The 23,450-nt window shown below is 39.6% G+C and overlaps 1 protein-coding gene across 1 annotated transcript in view; it reads right to left on the reverse strand.

Moving 5' to 3' along the window:
* The window catches only part of LOC126484055 (retinol-binding protein pinta-like), a 308,676-nt gene extending 302,786 nt beyond the window's left edge, over window positions 1–5,890 (reverse strand). The window contains exon 1 of the mRNA XM_050107405.1: window positions 5,530–5,890. The gene's annotated coding sequence lies outside the window, so the exon portion shown is untranslated. The remainder of the gene's footprint in view (window positions 1–5,529) is intronic.
* Between the last annotated feature and the right edge of the window lie 17,560 nt (window positions 5,891–23,450).

The following is a 23,450-nucleotide window of genomic DNA, read 5'->3' on the forward strand; positions in this document are numbered from 1 at the left end:
ACGCCCTCGTACTCTCAAGGATTTGTCGACAGCCCTGCAGATTTGATGGTGTCAATTCCCACCAGCACTACTTCAGACATTAGTTGAGTCCACGCCACGTCGTGCTGCGGTACTTCTGCGTGCACGCGGGGGCCGTACACAATATTAGACAGGTGTATCATTTTCTTTGACTTTTCAGTGTATTTTTTTTTTAGGTTTTATGGCATTTGACACAACTTGGTCAAGGGACAAAAGGAGCAATGAAGAAAGATAAGAGTTTAAACAACAAAAATCGACTCTGGACTTAAAGACAGATCTATAATAACTATTTCTAGAGGTGCCATTTCTGCACTGAGCCTTCTCTGTAGTTATCCCACATCAGTAGTAATCGATAAATAGTAGAAATGACGGGCAGTTAATAGTAAATTTAGTGATTTATCGGATTTTTCTCGACCAAATTGTAGTGTTTTCTTAAACGTTGAAACTTCCTGGCAGATTAAAACTGTGTGCCCGACCGAGACTCGAACTCGGGACCTTTGCCTTTCGCGGGCAAGTGCTCTACCAGGAGAGCTTCTGTAAAGTTTGGAAGGTAGGACACGAGGTACTGGCAGAAGTAAAGCTGTGAGTACCGAGCGTGAGTCGTGCTTCGGTAGCTCAGATGGTAGAGCACTTGCCCGCGAAAGGCAAAGGTCCCGAGTTCGAGTCTCGGTCGGGCACACAGTTTTAATCTGCCAGGAAGTTTCATATCAGCGCACACTCCGCTGCAGAGTGAAAATCTCATTCTTAAGCGTTGTCATTTATTGTAAATGTGTGTACTAGTACGCCACCTATCGGCACGTAGCTTTGTGGACCTGCACGAGCACACATAGCCCATTAGTTTGATTACATCTCTAAATGGGTCACACACTTCCCTTCTTGTACCTTCCCCTAGGTAATTTTCTGTTATTATTTCAAATCCTAAGATAGCTGTAGAATGAGCAGAAACTAGTATTATTTAATTTTTTCATTATCAATCATGACTATTAAAAGATCTTATTCTTTTAACTTACCTAAAACTCTTAGTTCGATAGACTGGTAAAGTAGGACAGGCAGCGAACTGTGGCGGAACTACCATCAGACTTTAACGCTGTGCAGAATACAAGTGTGTATGAACACAAAATGCACCGACCACTCGTAACGATATGCCTCTGCAAGAGACGACATTAACACCATGACACGACCGAAACTATGACTGAAATGAGCACGTGACCATCGGCAATGGACGGTGGTGCAGTGGCGGAGCCTTTCATTGTCTGACACCTCGATACCTTCTTCATCATGCCTATTGGAGGGGGCGGCAACTCAGTTACCTTCCAAGGGAACAACTTCTTGACGCCTGTCCTATGGGACGAAGACTAGTTGACGGCGGCTCCTTTATGCTGAGGGGCGCATTAACGTGGGTGTCCATGGATCCAGTGGGTCTCGTGCAAGGCACCATGACAGCCCAAGGAGTATCGTACACTGGTTACAAATGACGTACACGCTATTACGACGATCATGTATCCCGATGGCAGCGACATGTTTCAGCAAGATAATGCGCTATGTCGCAAGGCCAGCAGTGTGATGGAGTAGTTCAAGGAACAGAGTGGCGAATTCCATCTGATGTGATGGCTCCCGCCAGGGCACCTGCCCTGTATCGTTCGTACTGATTGGTTCGGTAGGTTATGCACGGTAGTGACGTTATTTTAGGTTCTTTATACGAAGCTGCTACTCTGTAAGCTTTTGAGACCCGATACCGATAGGTCCTGCCGCCGATTTTTCGACAACTATACCGAGAGATGGTTAGGTTTGGATATGGCTACTCGTTCAGTTCGGTGTGATTTGTTTACAGCTAGAATTTGTTATTTTGGAATTATTGAGTGGCTTTTGTTTCGGCTTTAGTGATTTTGTTTCACTGAAGAATCACCAGGACGCATCCAAGTGGAAAGCAAGTTCATAACAGGCGGTTTTCCTTAGTTAGAAATATGGTCCTTATTGTTGTTACTGTGATTGATTACGAGATAAAAAAATTTAAGTCAATATTCACAAAAAAATACCTGTTACTTTTACGTAATTAAGAGTTTAAAAATCATTAAATTCGAAAGGTCGTCTTTGCTGAGTATTAACTGAAGTTACTAGTGACTTCACATACATTTTTTTCCGCAAATGGTTTATTATTAATTATAGAAACGCATTTAAAACTTTTAAGTTCAATGGAAAGGAATTTAGTGAAGCCTGATAGAGGAAGTCTTCCAAAATTTCATGCATTTACTGCTTACGCCCGTATCATTCGGCAATGAAGTCAGCCTGCTTCTCTCTTGAATTAGCTAGAACAAAGCATAAGAGTGGAAGTAGCCACGCAGTTAAAGCAACGAATTGCAGTGCTGATGGTTGCAGATTCGCTTACTACTGGATGTGAAAAAATTCTTTTCTGTTTGCCTTTCGGCCTGTCTTGCTAAAACGATTTTACAGAAAATATTCCGTGAAAAAATTCAATTTTGCGCTGCTTCTAGCTTTATATCTCAGGTTCATTAATGGTCATAGTTATTCGGTATTTACATTGAAATACGTCAGTGCGTGAAATTCGAATAAGTTTGCAACGAAAATTAGGAGTCTGTAAGATTTTGCGGTTCGTGCATTTTACAAAACATTTCGCTGTGTACGAAATTTTTTTATAACATATTGAATTTTTCTCTAGATCTAGATGGAGGTGTCTGTCTGTCACCAATCTCGAGAAAACTGATCTCATGCGATCGCACCGCGCCAGTGATAAAGCAAGAGTGAAATATCCACAACACTCCTCATAATTCATAAACGGTTAGAAATATCGAAATGAGATTTTTCCCAGTGGTGGAATACAGAAAGAGGAGTATTTTTCCATATGGTCACTACGCAAATCTGCCTCGTTATTCCACTAATTACTCACTTTTTTGATGAAGGAATGTACGTTTTAAGGGTCATCAACAGCTAGTGAATCGAGAAATGTTATGTGTTTTGGAACAATATACGAGATATTATACGTTTCTCTTCTTACGAGTGTGTGCTTTTTCATAAGCTACTGACCCCGGTTCCTCACTCTTGACACTGTGGATATCGGAATACAGAATTCCCAAACGATTTCCGAATTGGAACGTCTCATGCGTCTTCTTCCAACTACCATTCCCCTTTCAAAGTCTATTATTTCCCGTTGGAAACCTTTTCACATGAATCCCCTGACTATAAAACAGATCCACCAATGTATTGCCTTTTTATACCTTGTGTACGCGGTACTATCGCCATCTGTATATGCGGATATCGCTATCCCATGACTTTTGTCATCTCAGTGTATCACACATGCTGCAGACCCTACCACATTAGACAAACAACGTACCACCAGAATTGGTGGGAGCAGTTTAATTCCGTATGATTTCAGGTACTTGTTGGCATATCCCACTGAAAAAAAGATTAAAGGACTTTATTCACATAGAGATTTTAAGAAATACTTTCACTCATAATGAAGTAGGAAGCCGGCCGGTGCGGCCGAGCGGCTCTAGGCGTTTCAGTCTGGAACCGAGCTACCGCTACGGTCGCAGGTTCGAAACCTGCCTCGGGCATGGATGTGTGTGACGTACGTAGGTTAATTAGGTTTAAGTAGTTCTAAGTTCTAGGGGACTGATGACCTCAGATGTTAAGTCTCATAGCGCTCAGAGCCATTTGAACCATTTTAAGTAGAAAATTAGCATCGGGCGCAGAAACAACAGTTCTCTATATGAGGTCACATTTATTACTTTTTCAGTTAGGCACCGCTGAATGCTTACAAATTATGTGTGAACTAAGGAAAAACAAAAGTGACGAAGTATTATTCTACTCTTCTGAAGCGAATAACATGTTAGGTTGTCTCTGAGGTGCTTTACCTATGTTGTACTAAACGAATCTTAGTACTATTTTGTAAGTAACTGAAATACATTGGAGGCTAGTTGCTGTTATTCAGTATGTATACATTTTTTGTAGTGAGAAAGGGTAGGTATATGATCACTGCAATTTTTGCGATAAGATTGTAAAAGGGAATCGAAGTCAAACGACAGGATCAAGATATTTAGACGCAGGATGGTCGAGAGTGTGGAATGTGGGGAAGGGACGAATGGGCCCGCCTTCCATATAGAGCGAAATTTATCTAATGGCAATTTAACAGGTGTGTAAGGGCTTCTATGAAATTAGTGTGTAATAAAACATATACAGTCTCAAGTAGAACAGGAAAGGTTATCTACCTACGTCAATAAAAGTACAAATACTAGCAGTATCATAGGTCTGAATGAACAAGTAATGCGGACCACATGGATCTAAGTTTAATGGTGTCAGCTGATTAAATAAATATGAATATTCTAGTCTGAAGACCTGCTCAGAAAACGTCAAGAATTATTCATTTACAAACTTTTTTGATAATATTCCACTTCCACTTTTTTGGATTTAAGCAAGTCTCTCATCATATAATAATAAAAATGCAGAACCATGTACAGTGGGACTAATTTAATTAATGGAATGTGATCTTGTCATGATATGAGGATATCTTTCCCTAACATATAAATTACTTCCTCACGGCAGTGAGTGGAAGCTGTATTTGTAATGAGTCCTGACATACACTATTTGTACTAGTATTATAATTGGAATGTAAAGAGATTTCACTCCTAGTCGCTGAGGATGACATGTGCTCTTCCTGCAACGGTAAAACAATGTAACTCTATGCTACGAACTTAAAATGGTCATACCCTAGTGAAAATCGTGACCACAAAATGGTCTGAAGAAATAATGTATAGATACCCTGATTGGGTAACCTAACCTTCAGCCGTGTCTCACAGTAGGTTATAATAAATTTATCATTTAGTATTAATTAGTAAATAATAATATTATCTCTGGTATTTTACGCTGATGCTTCTGAATAAATTTTGAAGAATGTGCGGAAATTTTAACAGCAAAAGATAAATGGAATAAACCTACTATGCTTCTTTCCATTAATTTTTGTGTATATATACCTATTTGTAGTAATAATGGAGCAGTCTCTCATAAAAATAGCTGTAAGGAGATCATCTCATACGTGAGTAAGTAAAGGAACGAAATTATGGCATCAAAATGCCAGCTGAAGACAGCCAGGTAAATAATAAACATATACTTATTGTGATATGCCAGATATTTCCATGAATAAATAAGTAAACGATATCTGAAATCTGAGAAGCATAGATCAACGACCGAAGAATTAGTCGCCAACTCAGAAACTTAGCGACATTGGCAAAAACACAGAATAAATACCTCCGGCAAACAGGTATAGGGGGGTCCTTTGAGGTGCTCCTTTAGGTGGTCCTTGGAGGGGAGAAAGAAGACAGGAGAAAACGTCGCGTGGACGGGCAGAACGATGGTCAGTCAGTGAACGTCATACTTCGCTAAAACAACTTGGCCGCTAAGCTGTACGACAGAAGAAGGTGTCGTTAACGCGCCAGTAAGTCAACGCAGAAGGTGTCATCTCAGATGATACCATATAAAAGTTCGTGTGGTACTTACCCAGGTGGCTGGTGAAGATGAAGTGACTGCGGCCTCACCCAATGGGTCGCCTGTGAACTTATATGCTGATGAACTCCGCCAGAAGACACCGAACCTGAGGGTCGCTGGTTCGATTTCGGGACGGAGCACTCCGCGTCACGCCTATCCGCTTGTTAATACGCAACGAGCCAGTTCACAAGGAGAAGACTGCGCCGCTGCCGCAGAGGTTCACCGGCCCGGTTCTGAGGGACTAGTGAATCGCCTGGCACTCCGCTGCAACACGAGTCCTCGCCGTATCAGTCGAACCCGGAATCTGCAAACTACCACTCCGCCGCTCCGCAGCCGCGAGGAACTGAGCGAGTTATAAGACAATGAGTTAGTCTGTTTGCTTCAAGGGTCTTATGTCTTCTGACAAAATAATGACCTTTGCTCCTCTCTACCACTGACGCTCAATATCTAGAGTCACTAAACCCCGACCCGTTACGTTTGTTGCCAGATAACCCCGGCTCTATTTTGAGCTGTACATGACAGGGAATTTGTGGTACCAGAAATTCATAACGCTTGCACCAGCGACGGGCCGCAACCAGCTCACAGACAGCAGACTACAATCATTAGCAGGCGGACAGTGTTTCAGTACATGGGCGAGTGAAAAATTGGTTCCTTATGTTCTTCTTTTTCAAAGAACACTTTCGCAGTGTAAAAAACAAACGACAAACGATGTAAAGCTCTCACTTTTTCAGAAAGATTTGACACTAGATAAGGTCTTTTCGGATGGTGTTAGATGTTTTTTGATCGAAAATGTAATAAAATTTGTAACGTTTCTTGTTGTATACCTGAGTCTATGTTCTTGTGGTCATATGAAGTATACTTGTTGTAAGAATCATTTGTTAAACAGGAAAACATTACAATGACAGACAGTAAGACACAAGGAGTCTCCAACTACGAAGCTATTCAGAGCCTACTTAATCAGGTAGCCCATTTGAGGTCTGACACTAACGAATTGTGACGTCGATTATCCGAGTCAAGGTCCACATCTAGTGCAACCCCTTCCGTGCTAGATTCATCAGCAGCCGCCCTTGTGACTCCCTTCTCTGGCAAGCCAAGCGAGGACATAGAAGCAATTTTTTACTGTTTTGTTAGCAGTGGCTAAACTTGGCTCCTGGCCATATCAACAGATGCTGCAAATGACAAAGCTACGGTTAGTCCGGAAAGCTAAGGCGAACGTAGTATATCACGAGAAGTTACGAAATGCACTAAATTTTGAAGAATGGAAAAAAGTTTGCACAAAAGGTTTAAAAAGTAGAACAGTTGCTTTTTCTATTGGGAACACCATGTCCCAAAGGCAAAACAAAGGAATAGAGAGCTTTGTGGATAGAATTCGAAAATCATAACATGTAGGCTTTCATGGCTGGCGTCTGCTTTACTTAAAACCTCTGGACTGTGAAGCCGTGCTCCATCTGTAAAGCTTCTTGTTCCTTACGTTTCGTTGCTAACTGCGTGTAACATCTTCCGAGTTGAGTCAATGATTGGCTGCCAGGCCGTAGAAGTCCCGTTTATGTAGAGCGCATAGAGGGCACCACCATACGTCACGTGGGGCCGACTGTAAGTCCATCTCTGACTAACGTCATTTTTCTCGATTGACGGTAATCGATTGACACATTGATTGATAGGAAGTGCATGGGGATGAGGTTGAATGTAGGATATGGGGAGGAGTACAGGTAGGTGGTCACTTCCAATCAGATTGATGACTTCTGTTGTGAGGCATCCACGAAGGTTGGGAGATGCTAGGATGGCATTGGGAGTGTTGTTGCTTTCAGGATGGGTGTGGTGTATCGACCGCCGTATCTTGTCTAACTTTAAGCTGTAGCGGAACATGTTTTTAAAGACGGTGATCATGAAACAAAATTTAGTGATACGAGCGTGCTAGCCAGGACATCGCATTAATATGCAGGTATGCATAGGGAAGCTATAGATATTCAGAAACACCACAATCATTTTAACAGAGAAGAGGAAGGCATCAGGAGAGCGATAGAAAATGAGTGTGCGTCCAGCAGGTGCAGAGATCAACCTGCTTATTGGCTATATTAATTACATTTAACTGTTCCAGACCTCACGCCAGTCTGCGTGTAATTAAACGCGTGCATTTCGGCCTCCTCTAGCAACAAGGTGTTGGCTTTTCTGCCAACACAGCAGAAAACTTCTTGGGAGCTACAAACCATGCAGAACGTTCGCCTAGGTATTCACTCTTAAAGAATGTATATTGAATCATATCGGTATAATGGAGTGATGAAAACTGCTGGGGTGTCACGGTATGCAACCGGATGGAGAAAAAACGGTTCAAATGGCTCTAAGCACTATGGGACTTAACATCCGAGGTCATCATTCCCCTAGAACTTGGAACTACTTAAACCTAACTAACCTAAGGACATCACACACATCCATGCCCGAGGCAGGATTCGAACCTGCGACCGTAGCAGTTGCGCGGTTCCGGACTGAAGCGCTTAGAACCGCACGGCCACCACGGCCGGCCCCGGATGGAGATTATCGTGAGACTGGCTGTCCTGTAAGGTGTAGCTGCAGATAGTGCGATAATATGTTTAGTAGGCATGGGAAAAGAAACAAACATCGGGAGCTGAATTTGTCTAGTGATTCCAAGTGTTATGAATAGCCATGTCATGCACTTTTCAGAAATGATAGTTTGCTCCAAACGAGTATGGATTTTACACGCAGACAATGAATCAAGCAAAAAAAAAAAAAAAAAAAAAAAAAAAAGTAATTTTACCAGATATTGATCAAAAGCAGTGCTCATACTCCAGTTACACTTCTCTTACGCCAATTTTTCCACAGTGGTTTGCTGTGACTTAAATATTTTCTACTGCCCTTGCAAAATCACCCACATGCGAAAGAATCATACTGGGCAGAACACTTCCAACTTCCCGCAACACAATAAATAACATTCCAACCAATTTATCATCCAGATTAACAATCGGCATAAGTGCATACGAATGTGTTCAGGCCTTGTTGATTGTTGATCTTGATACAACTCTCTTGGTGCCTCCAATTTCCAGGGTTCGTTTCATATTCATTTCCTCTTCAGACCCTGACTGGTCGGAGTTGAAAGCAAATTTCTTACCGAAGGTGGGAATAAGTTTATTAATCCCATCTACAGTTTATTTATCTCATCCACCGATTCCGTGGTTTGCTGTCCATCGTCAAGTTGACGCTTTGTTTGAAACTGCGTTATCTTACGTCTTCCAATTCTCTAGTACTATTATGAAAAGGATAGCTGCTATTTACCATTTAGCGGAGATGGTACTCGCTGATCGACTCGCCATTTCCGCTATGTTGTAGGTAGCAATTATCCTTTTCATAATATTGTCATTACACCATCCTGGGTTCCCCATTGGTTAAGTCTGCAACACGCTTTAAAGTTATGATCCATCCACTGCTTCCCTTGAAATCACTGTAGTCTGTGTCGCGCGCAGTTTGATGTGCTTAACGCAGTACATCACTATCACGCACGTGTTGTACAGAGCGTACTTAAAACAAGCGAACACCAGATTTTGTGAAAAGCGTGCCTGGTGATCCCTTGAACATCCGCAGTTTTTCGGTTGCTCATATTGCTGCTGACTTATTCGAAATCCGTTCTTAATTTTGTTTTAACTACGCTGAGGATGATCTTCCGTGTACTCTCATACCCGAAAGTATCCCAACGACCTGAACTGCGTTTCGCCTGATTTTCCATGCTGTCAACATAACGTAGTTGTCTCGCAGGCCCTCTAATCTCTCTGCAGCTCGGTCGTTTGACTACACAAAACGGATACCGCAAGAACTTACTATACAAAATTATTCTTTAAGTTACTCACCCCCGATGTAAATCAACTCCACGGTGTTGCAAATACTAGGAAAGACGTCATTAGAGACAAGACAGTACTTAATGCCCGTAAACTTAGTTTCGTTAGAATAAGTGACATTTCAAAATCATTGCCGTGTCACACTCATCAGAATTTGAGCTAACTCAGTCACGTAAGTCATTCCAGCAGGTTTTAAGAGAAATTAAATACTTTAATGAACAGCATATTTTGAGATAGTATCGGGACTTCTGAAGTTATCTGACAATTCGAAGTATTTTTGCTCTTTAAAGGATTTTTCCACATCTGTGAAACGTCTTTTCTGATATGAGTGGTCTCGTAATAAACTGGATATTGAACTAAGAAGTTGAAAGCGACGCAATTAGAGTGTTATGCACTCTATCAAAACCTCAAAATTAACATCGTATCACCCATAATTCTTCCGTACTCATGATCGAGCAATTATTTGTCGAACGTCCGAACTTCAAACGACATGACGAACTTTTGTCCTGGATCTGGATTGAAACCAACCATCTGTAGACATTATAACGAAACAAAGCTTCTCGTGCCTGACCGAAACCCGATCGTAGTAACGTTCGTCTTCGGTGACCAGGCACGACGAATCAAAAAATATCAAAGTTTTCACCAATAGCACTTAGAAAATTTGAATTTGAAAATTTTTGTGCTCTGACTGGAATCCTGTCAAGACACGCACCCCCCGTTAACTAATGACGAAAAAAGTTTAATATAATTTCAGGTAACAAAGTTTGAACGTGTTTAAAACGAAGTGCAATGCCGTAAAGTTTTGTGACGGGTACTCGAAGCCACCTAGTAATCAGATTGTTAATTAAGTAAAATTAGATGTGAATTATCGAGTTGCTTCGACAGCATTGAGATATTTCAATCTGAAATGAGGAAACAATTTTTTTCACCTGACCGAGAATCGAAGGTGGCAACTACCGCCGTTTTTATCTATCCACGAACTGTTTGCTCACCAGTAGCGAGATGTTTGCATGTTTGCCTGGAAATAACAGTGTATTGTTGGTGACACATGAAGAGAAATTAATATACTAGGGCTTGGAACGAAACCATTAATTTTTTTGTACTGGACTAGGATTTGAACCCACATACGTGCCTTTCGTGGAAACCTAGAGGAATCAGCAATCTTCGAAAAAACAACGAAATGATCGAACTATATCGTTGCGTGTGGGTCAGTTACCACGAAACAGGAGATCCGAATTCGAATCCCAGTCCAACGCCAAATACTTCAAAGACTCAAGTAAAAAAAAAAAAAAAAAAAAAAAAAAAAAAAAAAAAAAAAAAAAAAAAAAAAGAGGGCTTTGACCTGAAGTGAGCAGTAGGTGCAGTAAAACAGTAAAGTTTCAAATAAAGCTTCAGTTTGGAATTGTTTGTGTATTGTTTGTACAAACCTTTCATGTAATTCCTGATCTAAAGAGGGCTTAATTTTGGGGACTGACTGATCGTTAAATCAAAAGTACACTTTAGTTGGGAAAGTGAGGAACACGTTTTAACAGAATCAAAGAGTGGTATTACTGGGGAAATGAAAATTTTCATGTTAAATTGTAAGAGTCAGATAATCAGATAAACGAGATTGTTTGTAATGAGGACAGGTGCTATGAAATTGAAGAAGACTACAGTAGTGATGAGGGACATGATGATGATGAGTATTATGAACTCATGAATTCGAAAGTTAATGAGGCTAGTAAGCTTCACCACGAACAAAAAAAAAAGTGGGAATTGAAACAATTTTTATTTGATTATCAAGATGTGTTTAGTTAGAAACCAGGAACAGTGAAGAACTATCAGTGTTAAATAAAGCTGAAATCTCACAAGCCATACGTCATTAAGCCTTACTATATTCTAGATTCAAAAATAGGAGACGTTCAGAGGGAACTACATTAAATGAAGCGCTGCGAATCATAGAAAGGGGTTGTAGTGAAGACAACAATCCTTTCATCATTGTGGAAAAAAGAAATGGGAGAGTGATTACAGACAGTTAAATAAATATTTGCAAAAAGAAACAAACCATCCATAGAATATCGATGATCTTCTAAATAAATTCGAAAAGATATCCTATATATCTATTCTTTGCATTACTTTTGGTTCTCATTAAGTTTCTGCTGAACCTGATTCTTGGAAATACACAACCTTTTATATGGTGGGAGATGTTTCCAATATTGTGTACTATCTATTGGATTAAATGTGTCTGGGTCTGTACTCATCCATAAGGGGTTTGGATTATATGTTGGGGATAACTAATAATAGTTAAATAACCTAACTGAATATTAAGAGGACATACCAGTAATGGGGAAAAGTTGCAGTATTTTAAGAGAAGTGGAGGAGACATTAAGGAAAGGGGCAATTACATCAAAATTAGAAAAATGCAAGTTTGCAGTGACTAAATTGAAGTTTCTGGGACCATGGATAACACAGGATAGAATTTCACCCAATGAAGAGAAAATCTTGGCTATAGAAAATTTTCCTAAACCTAGAACTAAAAGAGACACAAGAACATTTCTGGGTTAACCATTTTCTACAGAAAATATGTAAGAAACAGTCCCATAATGCACCATGTTTGAATAACCTTCTTAAGAAAAAAGTAATTGGGTTTGGACTGAAAATTGTCAGCAAGCTTTTGAGAAAAAAAAGAAACAACTTTTTGATAGCAAAATCTTACACAGATCTGATTTTTCACTGCTCTTTTCTATAATGCATGGTAGTAGTGATTGTGGGATTGGGACCCATTTATTTCCAGAAAAATCTGGAGATGGGAAACTGGAACACTTTTCAATTGCATTTGAGAGGAGAACTTTACAGAAACATGAAAAAATTACACAGTTACTGGCTATTCAGTGGGCATTTTTCAAATTCAGAGATTATCTGTTAGGGCATAAAAACATTTTGTGTTCAGATCATCAAACACTGAACTGTTTACAGCACTGGAAACTTTACCTGAATAAGATAACATGGTGTGCACTTTTTCTGCAATGTTTTAATTATACCGTTAGATATATGAAAGGTAGAGAAAAAAGTGACTGTTGATGCATTGTCTAGACTACCATTGGGGGATGAGAATGAGAAGAATGGGGGAAAAGTAATGAAAACTTCAAAATTACTTTTAAGAGGGGAATTAAAGATGAGAAGGAGATAACTAAGATTTGTAAGGACATCATGTGGAATCAAGATTATGATTCAGATAGGAAACTATTAAGAAGCTATGTCAGTATGAAGGGAAAAGAAGTAGTGCAACTGTGTTTTAAATTTTTTTGTGACTCTTTTTTGGAGAAATAGCCCAGATAGTGAAAAGTGGAAATTATGTTGGTCAGAACAATTTATTGACTCACATATTTGGTATGAACATGAAAGCTGTGGCCACTGTGGAGCACTGAACTATATACAGAAACTTCAAGACAATTTTGTGTTTTCATAACATGAGAAGGAGAGTTGGTAATCTTTTAGCTGCTTGTGAAAGATGTCAGGAAACAAAAATTAGTAATCAAACATGCAGAGGCTATATGTGAGATGTTCTACCAAAAACACAAATGGAATTAGTAGTGGAAGATTTCTTTGCATAGTTATAAAAATCTTAACATGGTTACAGGTATTTTTTTCTATAGTTGCTGTATTCTCAAAATTCATCAAACATTACCTGTTAAGAGAAACTACTAGCAAGAGCATTATCTCCAATATGTGTAAAGACTATTTTCAGAAAGCAGGAAAACCAAAAACCATACTGCCAGATAAAGGGGAAGAATTCACTTCCAAAGTTTGGAAAAACTTTTTGAGGAATGGAAACATAAAACACACATTAATTTCTGTTTATTTCCTTGGTATAAATCCCAAGGTACATGAGAGAGATAGATATATTGTTTAGAACATACGGCACGAAAAATCATTGTGAATGGATAGATTATGTGAGGGATTCTAAAGACATTTTAAATAGTTTACAGCGTTCCAGTACTGGATTTTCTCCTTATGAAATTATGTGCAACAGAAACCCTGACAACATTTTGTATGAGTTAATGGTGTTCCCTGAATGTAAAAGCTTAGCTGTACAGGAAAGGGAATAAAGTGTTATGAGGACATGGAACCACATGTCAATGTACTATAACAGGGACATGACATAAAAGTAATTTACACAGTTCAGAATTGGGGACATGGTTCTCGTGAAACCAATGAAAGATATAGAGCTGTTAGCAATGAAACTAGTAACTTTTTGACATATATATCAGGCAATTTGAAGTGATATCAAATCCTTATCCAAATGCTTAAGACTGATTTATACTAAAACAAGAAAAATGTTTAGCTTATGGAATATAGGACAACTAAAAGCTTATAGAGAAGGAGAGAGAAAATGAAGTGTCATGTGATATTTTTTGAATACATGGTGATGTATAATTTTTTTTCATAAAGTCAATACAACTTCAGGGAAAGGTGTTTTCTTCACATATTAAAAATCGATCTAGAGATCCAGCTCTCAATCTTTTGCTCCTGTAATTTAACCTTCTGATGGTACAGTTATTCTCTTACTGTCCATTTACTCTATCCCCACTGCTGATGTCAGAACCAGTGAATGCCAATTTTGATTTGATTAATACTGTGGAATTACTGTCATTTTGCATATTTGGAAGGAAAAGGATTATGAAAATATCAGTCTTGAAAAGAATCTCAACCTGTCTGCTGGAATTTTATTTGCTTTCTGTACTAATTTTATCTTATTCATATTCTGTGAGTTTGTCAGTTTGTCAGCTACTCAACTATACCCAGAACGTAATGTCACTAGTAATATTACATATCTGAGACACATTTTGCTTGACACTGGAGAGTTCATTAAAACTAAGCTGTGCTGAGTTGACCTGAAATGAATATTTAAATGTGCACACAGAATTTTATAGGTGAAATCACTCACAGTGGCAATCTTCAAAACAATTAGCCACACACAAGGCTTGCTGTTGATATCAAAAGAAATATTTCTTTAAGCTGTTGAGCCACAAGGGAGCTAATTTGTTTAAATAATTACTGTGTGAGGATGACTTTGGTACAAGGTACTTATTATAATGATATTGCTGTGAATCTAAGTCATATATTTTATGTACATCCTGTGGATAATTTTACAGTTCAGTTGAGATGAGGAAGAAGGACGTGAATAGTCTGTGAAACATTAAACTTATATTTCAGCTGAAGCTACCTATAGATACATACTGACTTTATATGCTATTTCACATGATTTTTATGCTACTAATAGAAGAAAAATGAAGTTAGTAGTACACAGTGACTATGATCAATAGTACTTCTCACTATTTATCTAGCCATCATGCTGCTGAGTGTCTGTATACTTTAGGAAGAAGTCAGTTTATCAATAAAATGTCTCAAATATACAGTTTTACACTGTTATACTACACACACTAGTTTAACTGAACTGAATGTACATGGTCTGTTATGTTATTGGAAATATCTTACTGAAAAAATATGAATTATCTGTGTTTTATAGTGCACATGCAGAATCTATGCAAAGATGTATTGAATAATACGCAGAAAAGATTGAGTGATGTGAGTCACAGCAATTTGTGAAACCATTTGGTCTGTATTCTTGTCAGATACATCAATTCACACTTTCTTGTATTTATGTGTTGTTCACTATGCACATACTGTAAGATCAATGGGCAGGGATCAGGATAATAGGAGAGTTTTGTTGTATATTATGGAAAATTACTGCACTACCATTTCACCTTTTACTATAGTAAAGACACATTGTCTCAGTGGCACACTCACAAACTTATACTTCATTTCAGGTTTCATGAAATTACTGCAATCAGTCGCCTTTTGTTTTATTCTTCAGATCTTTTACCATCCCATTACCAGTTTTGAACTGCATAGCAATTCATTATGAGGTGGTACATATTTATTGATACTCTGCAGCATTTTGGGAGTCGTGTAGAGTTATTAGTGTCCATTGGTTGCATGTTTTGGTGTACACAGTATTCTGGAAAAGGTAATGAATGTTTCCAGTGACGTTAACTGTACTGCACTAAGTTTTAAACTTGAGTTTATTTTTTGTTGAGGGACTGATATGTATATACAAGTTTCACTTTTATTGCACTTTGAGAGGTGTGTAGCTGTATAACTTCGTGAATAATTTGTGGGAGATCACAAAGTGTTGAAATGTAAGGATATTATTGAATCATGATGAGTGTACTTTCAGCAAGTTATGTCAAAAGAATATTTGTATTACAAGTACAATGTGAGCCATTTACATGGTACATTTAAGGGAAGCTGAAATATGTTTTACTTTGGATGAGCTACAGTAAGAGTTGCCTACTGTAATGTATCTTTATTGAATCAGAAAAAGTGTTGGCTGAAAAAAAATTTCGTTGAAGCTACCACTTGTAGAGACATGTCTGAATGAATTAATAATTGACAGTCGAATAATTTACACACTCCATGTATTGATGTATTACATATCAATGGGAGGAATACTTGCACAAAAGCACGTACATGCATAGTGTTTGATACCTTAGGTAACCACAATTGTAAAGTACTGAAAAGCTGAAGGAAGGATTTATTTAATTGTTAATATTGTCACTTCATAATATACACATCACGTTGCTGTCACAGGAGTGACACTAGTATAAAACCATGTGCTTGCACAGTTTTTCTACCTTCCTACCAAAAATCTTTATTACTTAATATTTTGTGTTTTATGAGTTACGGAATACATTGCATAAAGAGCAAGTGTAATATCAAAATGAATATACAAAAATGTCAAGAAACTGAATAATACTTATGTCAATGAAAACACGAACTAATTATCATGCTATCTACATACTATTTTAAGTTTCATTCTGACTTAATGCTGGTATTTGAGAGTGCACATGTTATCCACATATGCCATTTGAGAAGTCATGCACCCTATTTGGCAGATGAATTGACCGAAACTTATCTTGTTATAAAGCTACTCTTTTTGAAACCATTTTTATGTAATAGTAACCAAATTTTAGAGTGTTCACAACAATTACAATATCTGAGTATTTGAACATCAATTGCATATAATTGCTTCCCGTTCTGTTTATTAATACACTATGTTCTGTATTTTGGAGTGGTAAATAGTCACTAAAGATCAATTGTATGTATTTGCCGAAATTACTAAACATATAGACGGTATGCCTGGGAGCAACAGAAGAACATAATGAATCAGGATGGAGGTGTGGAGGTGCTGTCACAAATGGACTGGAATCTTCCCACCCAGTGAAACAAGCATATAATACAAGAGAATGTGTGTTTTTTGTGGTTTTCTGTGACTGATTTATTTAGTTCTTTTTCAAATTATGTGGAAATGGGCAATGTTGATATTTGAATCTTTGTGCCAAGCTGTGCTTTGAACAGGTATCCATAATTTTTGCGTATTTGATCTGGTACACTCGCTATAACATTTCATGTTCACAGAAGTCAACTTCATGCTGTGCTGACTCTGAACTTTTGTGGAATTTTATACTAAGTATCTGGCAACTGATCAATGTTTAATTTTTGATACAGTACCCTGTGTGATCCTAGTCCACGATATTCTTGCTGGGGGGGGGGGGGGGGGCGGGGTTGAAATGTACCAATATATGATCAATAGTATAAGTACGACAGAAAGTGTAGGACCAAGGTTCATATTCTGACATTAATTTCGTTTTGACCTTGGACTTTTTCTAATCGATACTTGAACATAAAACACAAATAATTCTTATTCTGTCATTCCAGAATACCTTTTAGATAATGAGAAAACCAACTTTACATTAGTCTGCAAGGAATAAACTCATGCAAATATTAGGAACATTTTCCACCTAATTATCATTATGATCTAACTTAACAGAAAGCATTGTTACTGAACATATTTTATGAATTTCAATGTTGAAACCTAAAAGCCATGTAAAACTTCATGTTTCAATGTGCAACATAAAGCATAACAGGATGTGATCAGGCAGTATACACAAACAAGTTTTTGACTGTTATCCACAAATTTCTTGATTCTAATAATGGATGACATAAGCAGTTATATACATACTCAAGAGCCAAAGACACTGTTTCACCTGCCTAATATCGTGCAGGGACCCAGCAAGCATGCAGAAGTGCCACAACACGACATGGCATGTAGTGGCTGAAGTAGTGCTGGAAGTAATTGAAACCCTGAACCTTGCAAAGCTGGAGACCTCTCCTGAATAGCAAGTTGCAAGACATCCCAGATATGCTCAATAATGTTCATGCCTAGGGAGTTTGGTGAGTAGACGAATTGTTTAAACTAAGAAGACTGTTTCTGGAGCCACTCTGTAGCAATTCTGGACATGTGGGTATCGCATTGTTCCGCTGGAACTGCCCAAGCTCTTCGGAATACACAATGGACATGACTGGATGCAGATGATCAGACAGGATGCTTACGTACATGTCACCTGTCAGAGTGGTATCTAGAAGAATCAGGGGTCCCATATCACTCCTACTGCACACGCCCCACACCATTACAGAGCCTCCACCAGTTTGAACAGTTGCCTGGTGACAAGCACACTCCATTGATTCATGAGGTTGTCTCCATACCCGTACACGTCCATCCACTCGATACAATTTGAAACGAGGCTCGTCCCACCATGCTGCATGTTTACAATCATCAACAGTCCAATGTCGATATTGACGAACTAGGCGAGGCCTAAAGGTTTGTCTCATGCAGTCATCAAGGGTACACGAGTAGGCCTTCGGCTCCAAAAGCCCATACCGATGATGTTTCGTTGAATGGTTCGCACACTGACACTTGTTGCTTGCCCAGCACTGGAACCTGCAGCAGTTTGCAGAAGAGCTGCAATGGTCCTGTTCTTGCAGCATCTTTCTCCGGCAACAGAAATGTCGGAGATTTGATGTTTTACCAAAGTCGTGATGTTCACGGTACGCTCGTGAAATGGTCGTATGGGTAAATCTCCACTTCACACTACCTCAGACGTACTGTATCCCATCGCTCGTGAGCCCACTTTAAAACAACGTTCAAACTCGCTTAAATCTTGGTAACCTGCCATTGTAGCAGCAGTAACCGATCTAACAGCTGCGCGAGATACTTATTGTCTTTAGGCGTTGCCGACACCAACGCCGTATTCAGCCTGTTTAAATATCTCTCTATTTGAATATGAATGCCTATACCAGTTTCTTTGGCGCTGCAGTGCATATGAACAATGGTGAATCAACCATCAGGATCTCAGTTTTCCAACAGGTTTTTGTGAGTTAGTTTTGTTACAGTTTTGCGCAATAAATATGTAATTCTGAAAGAGCGCAGTGGAAGTCAACCTGATTTTCTTGAATTTTCTCTCGGCATTGCCTAACCATTAGCTACACTCTCAGGAACTCAGTAAATTGCAGCAAATTTTGGGGGAGCAGATTTTCGCAAAAATTCTTTTATAGCTACTGCAGTATTGGAGATTACCCAGAGCGTAGGTGAGAATTTGTTAATTGACAGTTGCACCATAGTATCTTTAAGGGTGCTTTTGTGTGGGAATGCATAAGGTTACATGGGAGTACCGTTTTCCTAATCTTTAAACCTGATACACTCAACGGTCAACGTTATTGTGACACTGTACTCCTTACCCATGTATGTTCTTGAAGAGCTGCATTTGGCCCAAACTACACAGTTTTGGACGACAGTGCGTGAACGTATCGAACAGCGCAGGTCGAGGGGCCCTTGGAACGAGAGAATATTTGGCGATGGTCTGGCATACCCGTTCTTCTGACTTAAATTCCATCCAGCACGTGAGGGATGCGATGGGGTAGATGTATTGGAGCATGTCCACATGTACCAGCGAAGATCCGCCAATTGTCAACCGCGTGGGTGGAGAAATGGAACGCTCTACCACAAGCACTCCTTATTAACGCTGTTGCCAGCATGGGAGCACGTTGTGGAATAGGCATTACCGTCTATGAGGGTCACACACCGCAGTAAGGACCATGTGGGGCATTTTATAATTGCTACACGACTATCATTGATAGCGATGACTTCAGTGTAATAACTGTCTTCGAACGAATGTGTCATTGGGGTTCTTCTCATTAGTTATTCCTTTCAACTATCTTCTATACTATATTGTAGCAGTTCCAAATTTCAGCGAGTGTGTTACTGGGTAGTGACACATTATGGGAAGGTTACCTTTCTCCTTCATTGTTGCCTACAAGTGCAGGAACATATTTACTGGTGCAAACAATAGTTCATTAAGAGCTAGAATAGGTGAATGAGAATGTTCTTTTATGTTTAGTAGGAGATTTGTTATAATAGGTATATTAGAGTTTCCTCTTAAAGTCCAGATCATTTCACATTAATGCTCAATAGAGTCATTTAACGTGTTAAATTTTGAAAGCTACTTTAAAGCTACAAAAATATTAGCCAAATCACACAAACACTCATTCATTCTATAAGGCAACCAAGTGAAAATGATTTACGGCAGTATTTAAATCTGTAACCGATTTAATTATACCATAGATGGGGATCCTGTGGTATACCCTATTTCCTTGTATGTGGCAGAACTCACTCTGTTTGGCTTTGTGGTGATAGATATCGTTTTCGTCGTATCTCATCGTTTAGGCACTTACTTGAGGAAATTTGTCTCTGCCGCTGTCGTAGTTTCACTTGTTTCGAAATAAATGAACCAGCCTGTTAGCTTCGGAATAGAGAGGACGTACCAAATGCCGTCTGTGGAGTCACAACCCTTATACAATACTCTCACTTGGCACCATATTCTTGCTCTATTCTTCAAAATCTTCAACATACAAAATCGTGGTGCACATTACTTCATAAAGCCACTTAATTATTTAAAGTGAACCAAGGTGTTGAAAGAGATTATACTGGCGAAAAGCAGCCACAAGGTTTCTTTCGCCAGTCTCAGCAGAAGTAGCAACATTAGAAGAAGAAATACGAAATTATTCATCTTAACAACTCCTCTCCCCATCAACCACCGCCGAAGATATCTAATTCTTCATTGTCGACTGTCTAACCCTTCCAACGACCGCATACTTTCCAACAAATTTTTCTTGCAGCCCTATCTGTATTTCACCTCACTACTCAAATTACCCACTCATAAAACCACTTCCACTTTGCATTTGCCCTTGTCTCGACACACTCGTTTAAACGGTAAAACGCTATACACCCCCCCCCCCCCCCGCTTGCACAATCCACTCACTATTCTCTCACCATGGGGCGACAGTTATACAGCACATTGTACCAACACTTCCATCCCCTTCGAACCAAAAAGCCGTTTTTCATACATACCCTGCCCCAATACGACGACCATGCCTTCACCATTAGTGAATCGTTCCTTCGACACTATCAACTATCCGCACCTCTCCCTATATCCATCACCGTACAGACAATTGTCTTCCCGTAGCCAGAGGCAGTGTTGCATACAGTCACCATAAGAACATTCCTGTTCAGCCACAACCCATGTATAGTTCCCTCTCCGGACTCCTTAATCTTACCCTATTTTTCAAAATCTTGAACATTACCTGTGCCAACATGTATATCTAACCAACATCTAGCATGCCCTGTCTATGTTATTGCTACCAACATTAACAGCCAATAGAGAACCCCTGCAGAAGTCCATCAGTGGCGTCAGCTCACAGAATAAAAAGTGACATTTTCCTCATCCCCCCGTACACTGATCTTGAAAGGAACTCCATTGTCGTCTTAGATTCTCCCAACCTACTTGGACACCTCACTGTGGCAGTCCCCAACGCAACTTTAAATGACCGGTTCTGTTTACCATCCCTTACTCACAACCTCATCCCCATGCATGCATCCTATCCCTAACTCCATCCCAAAGTTATTCAAGTCTAGTCTTGCACCAACTGGAATGCCTGCTGGTAATCCACAGATATCAAGACTGGAAGCCACCCACTAATCTTCCAGAGACCGTGATATCCTTGGTGCCACTTCCTTCCTGCAGCAGACCTCGTCAGACGCTATTTCTGCACAAATTGCTGCCAAGATAATTTATCCTCGTCGCCTCACCCTCGCCCCACAAACCCTACTCTTCCTCCTCATAGAATCCCATCCCTTATACTACTCCTTCCTACGGACTCATGACTGAGATCCACTCAAACACCATTTGTACATGAGAAGACAAATGACGAACGTGTTAACTGCATAAAACGCTATGACTGGCACTGGACATGCACCAGGCTCAGTGCTACACTCCGCATTAACTCCTCCTCAACGGCAGTAGTTCCAACCCTCCCCATCTGCTCCTCCACAATAAACATCCCCCACATGAAAACCTGAACAAAGCGGATCACTTTGCATTGTAGCTCTCAAACGTCATCTCCACTCTTGAGGACCCTTATTTTGATTACTTCGTATTTTCAATAGTCATGAACACCCAAATAATACTGTCCTACCTATGGCTCCCTGTTACTACTACTTGGAAAACAGTCCACAAACAGAATTTAATGAACTAATCACAGCAAATGAATAAGTAATTCACAAGAAACGCAACACTGCTCCTACTCACGATGGCATTAACTATCGACTCCTAAACGAACAGACACCTGTATCCCTTAGTAATATGATCCTCTCTACAGATTACTATTCTGAACTGCAGAAAATTTCCAAATTACACTCTTCCTCAAGCTGCACAACTACTCTTATCAGTCTCACCTAAGTGATTAGCGACGTTATTGAATGTATCCTCTCCCAGTGTATCGATCACTTGAACCAACACCACCCCTTCCTGTTACAGTGTAGTTTCGATCCGAACTTCCTCTCTGAAGGCCAGTTGTTGTACATCACTCATCTCTTACATCACAGTTCAATATTGTTTTCATCTCCCTCGACCTAGAGAAAGCGTATGAATGTGCACGGAATTCTGAACTCCTTTTCAACTTCAATTAACTACATTTGTCATACTGCATCCTTCCTATCTAATCACCAAACTTGTTTCACTATTAACAACACTAGTGCACATATATACCATCCCTCTGCAGCTGTACCTAAGGCTCCACCCTTTGCTGTATCTCCTCTACACTGACGATATGTCCAGACCACTTCCAGCAGTCCAACTCTTTAAGTATGCTAATGACACTACTTTGCTCGTCCTCTACCCTCCAATTCATAAGTCCCAACGATCCCATCAACGAGCCACATATAGCTTCCACCTTCATTTCTACCTTACGCTTTACAACCATCCACTCCAGTTAACTAAAGTGCTAAAAATTCTTCACGTACGTCTCGACTGGCAACTAACATGGAATGTCCACCTACTAACCATCCAACAGAAAGCTCACAATTAACTAAAGCTATTGGTAGCCGAACTTGAGGATCTCACCTCTCCAGTATCCTCCACACCTTCAATAAGTTGATCCAACCCATTCCAATCTATGCAAATGTTGCAGGAACATCTGCTCCACCGAATTTCTGTAAGTCAGAACGTATGAACTCGCTTTACTCTCTGCATCCACTTAGCCACGTGGATGCTGCACCATCTCTTCAAATTCTCACCCCTCCCCACTCAAATTAAACATCTCCTCATATTCTTTACCATCCACAAACTTCATTCTAATAACTCCATTGTTTCACCTCTGCTGATCAATCCATGTATGTTGCCACGCAACATGTCCCACCATCCTCGCATTTAAACATGCTCTATATTCTATACCAACTCAACTTCGACCAAGTCCCTCTCCAAAACAATGAAATCTACCCCAATATTTATCCAGCCTACCAGCTATATCATTCTACCCTACCTGTTCTGCTCCACACTAGGGCTTCCCCTCCCTCTTCTCTCTCCATCTCTCCCTATTTGTTACCCAATGGATGCCTACCTCACCCTTTAGCTTCCCATGTCCAGCCCAACGTCTATGCTCATCTCGATTATTTCCTACCCAACGAGCCTATATATTTTTACCCACATCCTTCTACTATATAGAAGACATTTTCTCCTCGCCTAATATTTTTCTCTCTTTACAGGTCCTTCGACATTTAAGTGAAACTGCAGTGCTGTCTTTTAGAAGATCGCCGCCTTTTCTGCAGTATATTTTAAATATATATATATATTTTTTTGTTCTTTTATTATA

This window comes from Schistocerca serialis, chromosome 6 (genome assembly GCF_023864345.2).
Source record: "Schistocerca serialis cubense isolate TAMUIC-IGC-003099 chromosome 6, iqSchSeri2.2, whole genome shotgun sequence".
Classification (NCBI taxonomy): Eukaryota; Metazoa; Arthropoda; class Insecta; order Orthoptera; family Acrididae; genus Schistocerca; species Schistocerca serialis.